General features: G+C 47.0%; 1 protein-coding gene across 11 annotated transcripts in view; it reads right to left on the bottom strand.

The window, feature by feature from the left end:
* Positions 1-15,470, bottom strand: part of FRMD4A (FERM domain containing 4A) — a 326,160-nt gene that overhangs the window by 115,624 nt on the left and 195,066 nt on the right. For 2 of the 11 annotated variants that reach the window (XM_015873131.3, XM_085512429.1), the window contains exon 1: positions 11,276-11,575. The exons of 8 other annotated variants lie outside the window; for them this stretch is intronic. The gene's annotated coding sequence lies outside the window, so the exon portion shown is untranslated. Of the gene's footprint in view, positions 1-11,275; positions 11,576-15,470 lie in introns of those variants that run through there. One more of the 11 variants, XM_085512433.1, reaches the window with a different exon arrangement.

Genomic DNA, 15,470 nt, shown 5'->3' on the forward strand with positions numbered 1-15,470 from the left:
CACTTGATGTGAAGTAGAGAGGTTTGCTCCATTTTCACTGTGACTTCAGTGACTCAGTTTCCCATATCAACAGCACAGTTCCACTCTGAAAGTTAGGAGCCATCTACTCTAACTTCAGAAAGTAAAAATTCATGTGTCTAATACCTCCTGACAGTATTGATGTCTATAATGTTCAGACATTATAGAGAGATGCATACTGGGCAGGATAGCTGACCCAGCTTCATCCTACACTTGCGTTTTCCATACCTGAAGCCATGCCCTAGTGCTAAACTCAGACAACTCTCCAACATGGGTTCCAGGCTGTGGTGTCCACATTTACTCCTTGCACCCCAAGAAGTGTGAAGAGCTGGGGCTGTGCTACAAACTCAGTGCTAGCAGTTCACCCATATGGCAGAGAGCAGCATTCTTCATATGTGAAGAGGGACCAGATGCATTTTGTGGGCTAGACCAATAGCGAATTCAGATGGGAATTATTGCAGCAAAACACACAACAGCTTTTTTGTTTGTTTTCCAAAACAGCTCAGTACGTCACATTCTGAAATCTGTCACTTCTTCTAGTGCCTGTACATTCAGTATGACCCCAGAGTGCTTGAAGAGCTGAACATGAGCCCTTTTGGGAAGCTGAGGATGACGTGTCTCCACACCATACAGGCACAGATGGTGGTTGTGAGGCACATGAAAATCTGAGGAAACCCATTTGTATGGATGAGGTGGTGGATGCTCAGGAGAGCCAATCACATGCAGGGCACTGTGTTCTACCTGTACCCTGGCTTTATGGAGGAGGATCTGGGAAGACCTTATTGCTTTCTACAGCTCCCAAAAAGGAAGTTGTAGATGGGTGGGGTTGGCCTCTTCTCCCAGATAACAGCCATAGGACAAGAGATAATGGCCTTAAATTGTGGCAGAGATGGTTCAGATTGGATATTAGGAAAGAATTATTCTCAGAAGAGTGGTGAAGCATTGGCACAGGCTGCCCAGGAAGGTGGGGAGTCACTGTCCCTGGAGGTGTTCAAGAAACATGTAGGCAGGTACATGGTTAGTGTGCATGGTGGGGGTGGGCTGATGGTTGGACTACATACATGATCTTTGTGATCTTTTCTAGCATCTGTGATTCTACAATTCTGCACCTGGAAGATGGGAAGAATGATTCTGCCCTCCTTTGCAAGACACTTTGAGAGACGTCAGTGACAAGTTTTGATGTATGCACTTGATTATGTGAATGTGCTACAGAAAGCAAGTATCTCTTCTGGTTACTTGTGGGATCTTCTGTATCTTGGCTGCTTTTCTCAAGGAAAAGACATTTTAGTTACCTTTGTCACAAGCAACAGACTTTAAATATCATTTGGAGGCTCCTACCCAAATATTTACATGACGGTTTTCCTAAGAAAGACCATCTGGCAGCTGTTCTGCACTGCTGCACGAACTACTCTGCTGACTTCCCTCCTCCCTATTCATCTTTGCTGTAACTCCAAACACAGGTTTGGAATGTCCTATAAACTGTCTGCAGCATCTCTGTCTTTAGCTGCAGTGCGCTCTGCTAGTCCCCGTGTGTGTGTCATCTTGTCACTAAATTATCTGCAACTGTCCACAGAATTGCTGCATCCACTGCAAACAGCAAAGGCAGCAGGAAGGAATGACTCCAAAGGGAACCTTTCCCTTTCAAAGTGCAAAAATCCTCTTGGTGAAGGCACCGTCACACTAAATAACTCCAAGGCACCAAATGCAAATGCTATTTACAATGGCAGTTCTATAAATACTCATGGCACGTTTCATTAGCCGGTGACTACAGAAATAAAGAGGATATGGTGTATTCTTCCATGACTCAAATCAGAAATTGTAATTGGAGGCAGAAAATTTCCTAAACGCTCACTGCATCTATAGGAGGCAATTACCGTGCTGAGCACACAAAAATCAGTGTCACTCTGCCTGCCGTTTGGACAGACCCGATGAAAGGAGATAGAGAGAGATGACAGCCCGATGATTAAAATAAAGCATTAGATTAAACACCCTGCTCCCACTTGACCATTTCTTACTGCTTTCCACCCTGCTTGCTTTCCAGGTCTAAAACCCTCCTGCACACCCATTTCTCTGCTTTTCCTTTTATTAGATAGGACAGTGATGCTGCAGGCTTATTTCCACCTGAACCTCACTGACTTGAAGCTCTAAGAGTGAGGAGAAATACAGGATAAACTCCAGGCAAAGATACTGCCATCCAGTCTGGATGTGTTCCTCATTTCCACCACTTATCTCCATGACTCCATCCTAAACCAAAAGTGGTACGTCTGGTCTGTAAACTTTTGTTTGAAGAGGGAGAGGAGTGATTTTATTTTGGCAGAAGAGTTATGGCAAAGGCATCATTCTGAAATAAGACAACAAAGAAGTATAGGTGTTTCTCACTACAGTGGATAGAAACCCAACAGACAACACTTCTGCCATTCAAGCTAATTCATTGGTGATGGTTTCCTATTGGAAATGCTACTTGATGTTCTGGAACAGGACAGGTCAGTTGTAAACTGGTTGGTTTTTTCCTACAAAGGAGATCCTAATCATACCCTTGGACATTTGCCTTCTGTTCAGATCATTAAGGTTGGGAAAGACCTCTAAGATACCTAGATAAAAGCCAGGAAATAAATGCCAATGACAATGCTGCATCTCCCATAGGATCTGTAGCACCAGAGGAATGTATCACAGAATCACAGAATGACCCGGGTTGGAAGGGACCTCAAGGATCATGTAGTTCCAACCCCCCTGCCTGGCAGGGCCACCAAACATACACATTTACTAGATCAGGTTGCCCAGGGCCCCGTCCAACCCGGTCTTGAACACCTCCAAGAACGGGGCATCCACAAACGCAAGTCTCCTGGATTTCCTGCAAGCATTTTGTCCTTCCCCTTAAATAATCCACGTCCATATCCCACTGAGTAGGGAATGAAGAATTATAGCATCATTGAATCATCAAGTCACAGGATCATAGATTCATAGAGCCAAATGTTCCTGGAGCAGAAGGGAAAGTGTGTTCATTGGGATGAGCTTCATGTGACCCAACCGCTCTGCGAGCACTGCAGGAGAGTGACCAGATGAGCACTAAGGAGAGCTGCAGGCTGGGTGACCTGGTGACTTCCCTGTTTTGTCCTAAGAGCTGACAAAAGAGTTCCTGGCTTGCCCAGGGGCTCCATGCTTCCTGAGGGCTCCAGGCAGTGTTTCCTAGACCTGAGATCCCCCAGAGAAATCTGCACAGGTTGTTTCTCATGTTGTCTGCAAACAGCCATCAGCAAAAACGTTCTGATTCAGCAAAGCACAGAGCCGCGCACATAAATCCCTTTTATTTCAGCGTGACATAAGCAAGTGTTTAAGTGGCTTACTGTATCAGGGCTGAAATGAAAAACTGTCTCCTACGGTCCTTAAGTCCATTTACAACATCAAGCAATAACTCTCAGGCGAACTTTAAAGCCGGGAATGCCGCTTCTTAACCTCAAAACACTCAGTGCTTGAGCCGTGGAGTTAGAATTAAATGTAATTCCAACGCTGCATTTCAAACCGAGCAGGGCATTACCCAACAGACGCCTAAATCACTGCTCTGAGAGCGGCTGGCCACAGAACTCGGCTCTCAGCTATATCCTGAGATAAGAAAGCCCTTTCCTGGACTGGATGGCTTCCTCACTAGAGTGCAGGTTGTGCTGGTTTATGTCACGTATTGTTTTCTTTCTTAAAATAATACAGATCTCAATCTTCTCAAATGGAAGGAAACCAGGCCATCGTGAACCCGCTCTGCCTTCTGATGTTAATGCAGAGGAGGGCTTTCCCAGTGCATACCTCTTACCATGTTTGACTCTTTCTCCCACATATCTCTTGCTGTTCCCTTTCTTGGCGAGAAAAAACAGTTGGCAGCTTAAAAATATATCCTTCCAAGCAAGATCCTCACTGTACAAGGCAGGAGCCAAATCTAAGAGATTTGGGCAGAGCATCCTCTGAGCTCTGGAGCTCTCACCAACCTCAGAGAGATGGCACTGGTTTCAGACTAGAGGATTCACTGGCTACAAATATCTTATATTTGACAGACTTGTAACTCATCTGATCCTCAGGAAAACTGTTCCACTCCTTTCTTGATATTGAGAAATCTCATCTCAGCTGGTCAATTGTAACAGCAGTTCAGTGTGGATGCTTGCTATGGACGAATGTTTTTAGGTGAAGAAAATGCTAGAGCTCTTATAGTTCTTTTGTACAAGCACATTTTAAATGAGTCATATGGCAAGCTGATTGCACTGAGCATCACTGTGCATCTTTATCTGAGGAGAAACACATCGGTCCACATGACAGCATTGCAACCCAAGGGTCACGTCCTATGGGAAGTGACGGGCTTGCAGCTCAGGCAGCTCATGGCCTCATCCCACTGAACTGACTGCGGGATGTGCTATTCATCCCTACTCCAAAGTAATGCCCAAAGGCTGCAAAAGGGGATCAAAATGCCACTACTACAAAATCTATAGCAAAAAAAAACCCTCATCCCTATGATAACATGACATGACAGTTAGAAAATCTCCCCTGCTGTAAACTTCCCAGTTAAAACCTCAGATAACTTGACCTGCATGCAAATTTTGCCTGAGCTAACTCAGCTCAGTCAGGCTGTGCAAAGAACATCTTTATTCATAGAACCGTAGACTCATCTAGGTTGGATAAGACCTTGAAGATGATCAAGGCTAGTCACCAACCCGAACTAAACAGTCCCATCACTAAGCTGTGTCCCTTAATGCCACATCTACACATCACTTAAATACCTCCAGGATGGGGACTCTACCATGTCTCTGGTTTGCCCATTCTAATGCCTGACCAACCCCCTCTGTGTAGAACCTTTTTTTTCCCTCCTAGGCTAAATTTATTATCTAGATAAGAAGCACTTTAAGGTACTGACTGTTGTTTCATCCCATATGTGCACAGTATACTGGAAGAGCTTCTGCTCTGCTTGCTATGCACACTGTATGTTCTAAGAGAAAAGGAACTAAATTAGCTGCTAGGACTCTCCATTACCAATAGTGGACTCCACAGCCTTTTACAAGTTGCATCAATGCCTCTTCAGGGATTCCTGGTCACTTTCCAATTCACTCCTTACTCTGAACTGTAGCAAAACCCACATGTCATCAGCATGATGATGACCATGCAGTACTAAAAGTACATAGCAACTGAGAATTACTATATTTCTAAGGATGTTAGGATGCCTGTTAATCTCTCCTACATCTGACTTTTCACTCCTTGTAAATATATATAAAAATGTTGGCTTTTTTTTTTCCTTTTTTGGTACAGTTTCACACTTCAAACATGGCATATTTTCAGCAAACTGTTCCAGATATCACTCATTTGTGCATGCAGACAGGGTGGTAATTACATGAGAGCATCCAAGTCTCCTGGGAAAACATTTGTAGGAGGTTTGGTTTAGTTAGAAAAGAGAATAGGACAATTTATTTGCTGCTAAAATGTACGTGATTTGCTGGAGAAGAAAAAAATCAATGTAGGTTCATAGGAAGATGACCAAATTGACCCAAGGCAATAGAAGCTGTAGTATGCATGAAATATTTTTAAGGGACAAATTAAGATTTAAGGCTCAAAGTGTCCTTTTAGCACTTATTGAATCTATTGTACTAACTGTATCAGCAAGCACTTCTAGGTGTGAGCGGCGATCACCCGGATCAATTGAGCCAAGGCATGGGGCTGTGTATCACTCAGTTAGTCTGCAGCAGAGCTGGTCAATAAACTGCACTAAACAGTGTTAGGTATAACATGTAATAGAAAACACACTAGCAAAAGTCATTCCAGATGTAGAGGGAAAAAAAAAGTAAAACATTAATCTGTATACATAATTGCTTTTTTTTTTTTTTGTTTTTTTAATTCTCTCCTTCTTTCTTTCTTGTTCTGAATAACACTGTAAGAATTGATATGCTTCCAGTGTAAAATCATGTCATGGGGTCATTTCCAGCCATGGCTGAGCATTGGGCTTGGCATGCACTGGGTGCTCTGAGCCAGGGCTGCAGCCTGGGTCTGGGCAGCCATCAGAGAAATTCAGCTGGGCTGATGAATACCAACCCTCAACAGAGCTTCCCAGAACTTAAAATCAGAATTATTAAGGTTGGAAAAGACTACTAAGATCATTCAGCCCAATCATCAACCCATCACCACCATGCCCACTAAACCATGGCCCTCAGTGTCTGTTCATCTATCTTCTCAGTGATGCCAGGACTTTGCATTGCCTTTATTGGGAATGCTTTGCCTGCTTGTGCAGAAATGCTCTAGGGATTAGAGAGCAAGATTTAAAAACCAGTTCTCTCTGCATAAAGGCAACTCATGAAAATATAAATGTGTTCCTCCTGCAACCTATGCAAAGGAGAAGTCTGGAATAAAGCTCTCTGCCTGATCTTGTCTTTGTTCTGAAATCCCTGCCTCTGAAGAGCCAGGAAAGGATGCTCCGTTCTGGGAGAAAGCATATCAGCTCTTCAACACTGTGCAGAATCAATGCAGAAGAGCTGAGGATGGAGACAGAGGAGAGAAAAGCCTGATGCAATGCTGGCAAACTCAGCTCCTGGATCTGATACCTCAGAGTATTGCTCTCTGAGGAAATGATGCCCATTTAGGAGCAGCTTTCTGCCATGTATGCTGCTGGCTGTGCCTGCAAAGGGGCACTGAGGAAGAGAGGACATAGCCCAGTACCTTTGCACTTACAAATTCCCCATAGAGTCTCCATTGGCAAACTTGGAGCATCTCAGAAAACATATTCTAGGATCACAGAATCACAGAACTGTAGGGGTTGGAAGGGACCTCCAGAGATCATCGAGTCCAACCCCACTGCCAAAGCAGGTTCCCTACACCACGTCGCACAGGTAGGCATCCAGGCGGGTCTTGAATATCTCCAGAGAAGGAGACTCCACAACCCCCCTGGGCAGCCTGTTCCAGTGCTCTGTCACCCTCACCGAAAGAAGTTCTTGCGCACATTCATGTGGAACTTCCTAAGCTCCAGTTTCTGTCTGTAAATGCAGCACTGAGGCCTCCATCCTCCCTGCCCTTGGTGAGGCAAGATGGTGACACCACTGGCAGCAGATCCGGGGCTGCAAGGCATATCATGGAGCCCGAAACACTTCAGGCATTGATTTGTTATTTTTTTCCCCTCCAGATTTTCCTGTTGAGCATTGTGAGAGGCTATGGAAGTTGCCTTGGCAAGCTGCTTGTTTTTCAGCATGCTTCAATGCTGCAGTGTGTGCATGTGCATGAGGCTCGGCCCTGTAACTCATTACACATCCCCTAAATCATCCTTGCCCCTCTGAGCGCACATTTCACTGGGAAATGAGAGCATCCAGGTTCTCCCGTGGCACACATACACATGTGGCAGCCACATGTTGTGATGATGGGCAACAGTGGACACAGCCACGAGAGAGACCATCCATGCAGAGCAAGGGCAGCGCAGAGTTTTAAATATGGAAAGACCTCAATCCACTTTATGCTCCCTAGGAGAAATGCAAAGTTTCAGCTGCAGATTTTGTGCTGACTCTCAGAGCTGCTCCCTGTGTGTGGGGGCTTTCCATTACTGGCGTGCCCTACATAAAGCCACTGTGAAAGCAGTAGGGTCATTCTCCCGCTGCTCCCCTATCTGCAAAGTAGTTCCTGCTGAAACCCGGTGTGAAATATCTCATCTCAGATGGACGGGATGCCAACAGTGCTGCAGCGTGTGTGGGATGGCTGCAGCCACGTTGGATCCCACGCGGTCAGGAAACCCAAACAAAGTTGGATTTATTTTGGTTGGGAGATCTGGGAATTTCTAAGAAGGAACAAAAATAATCCAGCCACAGAGCAGGTTGGCAAGCCCAGCAGTCATTGTTGAAATGTTATGTGTTACATGAAGAACTGCACACACAAAGGATTTCTATAGCCCAAAATGGGAGTGTTAACCTCCTTTTTTTTCCTTCTTAGCATTATAGGAGATTTTTAGCAGACATTTTAAGGTAAATTTAGATGAAAAGGGTCAATTCACTTCCCTTGTTGTGACCTCAACATCTTTTCCATAGAATCATTAAGGTTGGAAAAGACCGCTAAGATCATCTAGTCCAACCATCGGCCCATCACCATCATGACCACAAACCTTGTCCCTCAGATTATTACACTAGGCAATACCACATTCCCCAGGCAGGGGATGTAAAAGGCATCTGAGAACATCATACAACAGGTCAGGACAAGAGAAGAAGGGCAGTGTGTTGGATGGGAAAGGAAGCTGGAGGAAAATCTGAACTAGAACATCATTAACTGCACTGAGAATCAAACCATGCCTGCTCCTCTGATCTTCTTTGCAATTTAAAGTTGGGAAAAGACTGAACTATCAGCTCACAGAGATGGACCCAGCATCAGGCACGGGGCTTCGTCAACATGAAAGTGCTCCCAGAACCTCAGAGCTGATCAAACCTCTTCTCAAAGATAAGGATCAGAGAGGAAACCAGAAAAAGTCATTTTGGACTTGAATTCATCTCCAGAGCAAAAGACGGGCACTCCAGCTCATTGTGTAGCCATGGAAAATTGTTTGTGGTTTTCTAGGAAATAGGACATATTGAGATTTATAGCAGTGTTGAGAATTAAGTTGTTAAAAGTCTGGGAGAAGGGGAAATAGAAAGGGACGTTATCAGCTGTGGTGGTCCCCAAGGCCATGCTGAGCAATCTGCTGCTGGCTGCGGAAGCCAGATTGCCTGGAAGAGGCTGGGACAGCCTGGGCAATGGAGCTGGATGGGGCTTGTAAGCAATTCAGCCACAACTTAACATTATCAAACTGCTGGGCCCTGGGGCTGGGGCTGCAGGGCAAGCTGTTGGAAGGAGCAAGCCAGCAGGAACGGACAGAGGTTGGCACTGCCACTGACCTTGGGATCCAGCTGTGTCTCCAAGTACACTGCACCTGGCAGGGAAGCCTGGGGACCTCAGGGAGCCATAATCACTTGCTCTGCTTTGAATGTAAGACACCTCCAGTCCCTGAGAACTGAATTAAGGCTGCATGTTATGCTCATCCCAGCGATCCATCCCATTCCTGCTTCGCTGGTGAGAAGTGGGTCACACAGTGCCTTACTGCAGCTCCAGGGGACACTGCTGAGCCTCGACCCCAAACCTGGTTGGTGCTGGATTAACACTTTCCCTCTGTACTTTTCCCAAGGGCTTCACACATGACCCTTCCTTCTCCTTTGCTCTCCTTCCACGCTGATTCTTCAGGCTTCAGTCTCACCACTGCACCTTTCAAGTTCTCTCTAATATAATTTTTTCCCCCCACTTATAGTTGTACTTTGCCTTTGCCACATTCGAGCCTTCTGCTGTTATACAGTAAGCAACAGCAGCAACAAGGAAGATGTGTATGACTGTAATAACCTGTGACGGTGTCGATGAGATTCCATGACTCAAAATGTCCTTCCTGGACCCATGTCCTTGGTGATATCACCCAACGCACTAACTGAAACCTTTGGCTTTGCAGAACAATACATCATGATCTCTACAGAAAATCCTCTTTGCACCATGAAGTAATACATTGCCCTATGGTCCCGAGTGACGCAACGCTGTGACCATGGTATCACCAAATACCAACTCACACTGCTAATGCAGTAATGAGTTCAGACACACAACAAGACCACCGGGAACAGTATGCCAGGAGAGAAGGGAACATAACACCTCTCTGTGGCACAAGGCATGTCCCTACTTGACACCAGCACTTGTGGCCCTGGATAAAAGGATCCAAAGGCAAGAGCATCCCCCACAGCTTGAGGACATCCCATCCATGGTTTTCCTTAAACCAAACCCTAAATCCTCCCATGGCCTGGCAGTGGGATTAAAGTTATCACACATGCACACAGAAACAGAGCTTGTATTACCTGGAAAGGACAAACCCTGAAGAACTCCTGTGCAGAGAGGCCAGTGCATCAGCTGCTGCAAATCATTAAGATCTCCTTAAAACATGTTTTGCTTCATCTTTTTGGAGGCTATTGGGAAGTTGCTCCAGAAAGGTGCATAAACAGCTTGGAGACACCAAAGACTGAATGATCTTTAAGGTCTCTTCCAACCCAAGATGGTTTCAGATTCTATGATTCTAAGCCAGGCAGGTGAACCACTGCCTGGTCAGGGTTCAAAGTATTGGGGATTCATAGAGGAAGAGTTATGACCATTTTAGCTCCACCAAAACCTCTCTGGTGCCGGGCAGGCAGGAAAAATGGCACAAACACCCACACTGGTGGTGACCCCCTCTGAACATGGATGGGAGATGCTCATCAGACCCTGGGGTCCAGTATGGAGGGGTGAGATAGAGACACCCCGGTGTGCAACGGCAGCAGCAGAGCTGAGATCCAACCTCTCCATAGTGCCGCCGTGTGCGGTGTGCAGACACCACACCTCCTTCCCAGCAGAAAGGGAGAGTGGTGCCGAGGTTTTATTCAGGATGAGGTTTTAAAACCCCAAACCGAAGCAGTGAGGTGGAGGGTTTGATTTCCCCGTGACCCGGCTTGCCTGATAGAACAGATCTGCCCACTCACTCCGGCATCTGCGTGGTGCTCTATTGCTAAACCGCTGCCAGGGCTATTATTAGAAACAATTGTCTCTCCTGGAAATTTAACACAGAGGCTTGAAACAACTTTTCTCATGCCCTCCCCGGCAGTGAACGCGCTAACAATGCTGCCGAGGAGCCGTCCTTCCACGGAGCGTGTCTGCAAGGCGTGCAGATACACCCAGACGGGCACAGTTCAGAAATACAGCCGTTTATTTGTCTTTTCTAACCCTGGATCTGCAGCAACTTTTCTGCTCCGATTTAGCCAAAGGTGCACAAGGGAAGGGAAAAACAAACGTGCCGGGGGGCTTTACCCCTTGTGAAGCCCCCCCAGCTCAGTGTTAAACTTGCTGCAGCCATTTGGAAAGGGAAGGAGCAGTCCATCTTAGCAGGGACAAGCATCCAGATCGGCGGGGAGGGGAGGGTCGGGAAATCGCACACCAACCCTTCTCCCCCACACCCTCAGCCCCTAAAATCCACAACCCAAGAAACCTGGTTGCCCAGCTTTTCTCCGTTACTCGGCCACCGAATTCAGAGCTGATTTATTCTTATTTTTTTTTAATTGGTGGGAGGAATGGAGAAGGAAATCAAAGGGCAGAGCATTTCTCTCCGATTCAGATAAATGGAGGGAGGGGGCGTGGAGCCACTCGCACACTGCGGCTTGGGCTTCCCTGCGGGGTTTGGGGCTGGAAGGGAACCCCGGGGCCTCCCTGCTGCAGACAAAGACCCCGTTACCTTCTCCTGTCCCTCGGCGGCTCCTCAGCTCCGCTCCGGGGCTGAGAGCATCCCGATGCGGCAGCGCTGGAGGCCGCGGTGCTATCGCCTCGCATCCATCTCTCGCACCTCCTCGGCGGCTCCACGGCCCTTCCTCGCTTCCCCGCTGCCCTCCAAAGGGTCCCCGGTCTCCCTAGGAATGGGGCGGTGGGCAACTGCTTCGCCCCATGCTCTGCTTTGCGACGCTGCAGTCCGCTTTCCCCTTCCTTTCCCCGTTTGCCAGCCTCCGGCACCCGGCTCCTGCACAACCGCCACCGCGCTACGATGTTGGAGTGGGAGAGGAGGGAGGAGGAGGAGGAGGGGGAGGAAGGAGGAGGAAGGCGGGAGGAGGGCAGCAAGCAGCAGTTGGTGCTGGGTCATGTGAAGCAGATGAACCCGGCTTGGGCCTGCCGATATCTGGGCTCCCCCTTGCTTCTGGGAGGAGAAGGAGGATGGAAGGATGGAGGGATGGAGGGATGGATGAGAGGATAGTGAGATGAAGGAATGGAAGGGAGTGGGGGTGATTGCTTTCACCCTCAAACCCACATGTGAACACCTTGTGAGGAGGGGAGTGGGGGTGGGGAGTGGGGGGTGGGGTGAATGCTTTTAATGCACACATAGCACTGGCTGGAGGGGGGGGTGAGGGGGGTGGGGGAAGAGAAGGGTAGTGAGGGATCGGGGTGCCACAGAGTGGGCAGGCAGTGCAGCCCTGGGGCTGGGGCATCCACTGTCTGTCATAGATTCCCCCCTGCACCCTCAGCTGGTAAAGAATGCAGCTGTGATGGGATGGAGCAGTAGAGGATGCTACCTGTAAAGCATTTGTACAGACCGCACTAGCAATGGCAAGGATCTTCATAGTCATCCAAGCCACTCTGCCCCAAGCCTATAGCGCTGCATGGGGTTATTGTGGCCAAAGTGCAGGACACAGCCTTGTTGAACCTCATCCCATTCACCGCAGCCCAGTGATCCAGCCTATCCAGATCCCTCTGAAGGGCCTCCCTACCCTCATGCAGATGGACATTACCTCCCAACTTGCTGTCATCTGCAAACTTACCAAGGGTTCAATCAGTCCCCTCATCTAGGTTATCAACGAAGATATTAAACAGGATGGGCCCCAGTACCAGCCCCTGGGGGACACCACTTGTAACAGGTCACCAGCTGGGGCTCAGCAATCACCCAGACCAGCTCCCTCAGCACCCAAGGGTGAAGCCCATCTTGTCCCATGGACCTGTGACAGTTCAGGTGGAGGAGGAGCTCTTTAACTATCTTCACCTGAATCACTGGGGGTGTATTCTGCATTCCATTCCAGACTTACAGATCAGGGTGTAAAGTGCCCTGAGGATAACTGATCTGCCCATTAAAGGCAGATGTAAAGAAGGAACTGAAGAGGCTTGGGGGGCTACAAAGTGGTTTTGGGTGCAATAGTCAAAAACTTTAGCATCAACACAATTCTCTCCCCTTTCTTTAAGGACACGGACATAAAATGGAGCCACAAATGCAACCACAGACAGGCTCTCCTGTCCAGCTCACTCCACCCAAGGACTGGCTTTGGTTAAAGGGCTAAATATAGAGGTAGCTCTGGATGCTGACAGTTAAGAGCAAGTGGCTGAGGTTGCCCAGCTCTCCCTGGAGGCCATCTAAGGTCAGGACATGGTGGCAGGAGGCAGCAAAGATACCCATCTCTGCCCCAGGAAAAGTAAAGGGAGCACGGCAAGGGTAAAGCTGTGTCCTGTTGGGGATTGGATGTGGTTCAGCTCAGATCCTGAATGCTGCTTGGGACCAACAATGAAAGATCCCATTCTGAGGCTGTTTTTTTCCCCCAACAAAAACAGAAGTGAAAGTTGCTTCAAAGGCGTGCTCACCACGCAGGTGCCTGCTTGTTCTTGTTTCAGTGCAGGAATATGCCAAGGCCATTGGCTTTGCCCTTGGGATAGGAAGAACCTTCACATAGCAAAGCCCCAAGGTGATTTCCCCACCTGTCTCTGAATAACACACATTGTCCCTCCCTGACCCATTTTTCTGTGGCAGGTTCTGCCTCCAGACCCAGAGTGGAGCTGGTATGTGTCGTAGTGTTATCCAGCTGATGGTAAAAGAGCTCACCTGGAGGATTTAAGTAACAGCAAGAGATTGGAAGCCTCTAATTGGAAACTAATTTGCTTCATGCATAGCGTAAAATCTGGAAAGCAAGGCTTGCTCTGCCCAGAGCTTCAGTTTTCATCTTTCAGTGCACGTGTGGGGAGTTTCATTAGGCTTGGCTTGAAATTACAGGTTCCCAGCAAGAGTTCATCCTCTCCCTTCGGCACTAAGCCTGGATAAACAGGCATGAGTTTTGGACAAGTCTGGAGGCAGCCACAGAGCATCCTTCTTTATGCCTTCTGAAGAGCTGGTTTTCTGATGGGGTTATCTGCTTGGAGGTACACAAAGTGTATCCCACTACACTCAAAACATATCTGTGTGATTCCAATGGATCCTCCAATAGCTTTGGGGCATTGGCACCAATATGGAAGGACCTGGGTCATGACTTAATTTCGCATTCATGATGAAACATTCGTAATAAAATTTATGTTCTGAGTAAAGATAGATAGTATCCTATGGGCCCAGCAAAGAGCCTGGAAATGTTTGTTACAGCATGGAAGAATAATAGAGCATTGTTTCTACCAAGAGTCTGTCACAAAAATGAAACTAGACAGAGTTGTTTGCTCCCAGAATAGGACAAGAAACTCTTTCTGGATCTTCTCTTAGGTTCATTGTGCGGCTTTCCATAAACACCCTGGCCAGATCTGAGCTAATTCTTTAGTAGTAAGGTGTTACCCCAAGATACAAGGACTGCAGGGTAGAAAAGAGGGTCTGTGGAGGATGCAGACCAACACCTGCAGACATTTGTTTGTGTGTCTATAAGAGAGTTTCATCTCAGAGAGAATGGAGACCTCAAAGCCCACCCATCCTGATTAATGCCTGCAGGTTGGCTGCACTGCAGTGTAGAGGCAACACCTCCAGAGTAGTTTGCTTTCCCTTTCTTTCTCTCCTGTGATGCAGTTCAGATTTCCTCAACAGTATCTCTTCAGGAAAACAATAACAAAGAACCCAACACACACACACAAAGCTTTCACCTCCTTTAACATTGTAGCTATAATTCATCAGCAACAGGGCTTTCCTTCAAGGAGCTTCTGTAATTTCACAAGGTCTCTGGATCTGTCAATACCCAAACAATACAACCCAGTAACAAACATTTAGTCTGGAGGTAGTAGAGCTGCTGTCATTGCAATGAGTGGAAGCAGGCGATAGCTGCATCTCTTCCAAGCTGCTTTGTATCATGGCAAGACCCAAAGAGACAACAGTAACCCAAATATTTAACTTCCATATACACAGAGGGAAGCCTCCAGCAACCTATGTGCCAAAATAACAACATGCTGATCCCTTTTGTTGGTTCCTGATAACAAAGCAAGGAACAAACACCACGGCCTTGTGCTGAAGAACCACTGTTGACAATTCACTTCCACTTTCCTTAGCAAAGATTAAAGTACTGAAATATTTTACAGAGGAACAGAAAACACGGTGATGGGATTATGGTGCCTTCAAAATGTGTGAGCTGTTACATGAACATTTCTTGCGTTTTCAGGAAAGCTTAATGAATATTGTCTATCCTTGAACTGCATTAATTAGCACTAAGGAGTTGGAGGAGATGTCATGTCATGAAGTAATATTCACACTAAGACAGTGATTTGCATCCATAAGCAGCGCAGTGCTTCACAGAATTCAGTGTTATTTCCTCGTATGGTGCATCAGAGACCCATGGAAGTTGAGAAGGATGCTTTCAAAGAACATTTAGGACATGCTGAAGGTATCTAACTGCCAGTCACCTGTGGGAGGTGTTTGAGGATCTAACTCCCTTGCATAACTTGTACTTTTTGAGTGGCAGTAGAAGGCTGGAAAACCTCCAAAACATAAAAAAACACCAAAAACAAGGATCTTAGAGAATCATTAAAGTCAGAAAAAACCATAAAGATCCACCCACTCCCACCATGCCCACTAATCATGTCCTTCAGTGCCACATCTACATGATTCTTGAACACCTCCAGGGATGGTAACTCCACTGTATCCCTGGGCAGCCTGTGCCAATGCCTCACCATTCCTTCTGAGAAGAAGTTTTTTCTAATATTCAATCTGAACCTCTCCT

Source organism: Coturnix japonica, chromosome 1 (assembly GCF_054131305.1).
Source record: "Coturnix japonica strain WE chromosome 1, WE-NBRP24, whole genome shotgun sequence".
NCBI classification, from domain to species: Eukaryota; Metazoa; Chordata; class Aves; order Galliformes; family Phasianidae; genus Coturnix; species Coturnix japonica.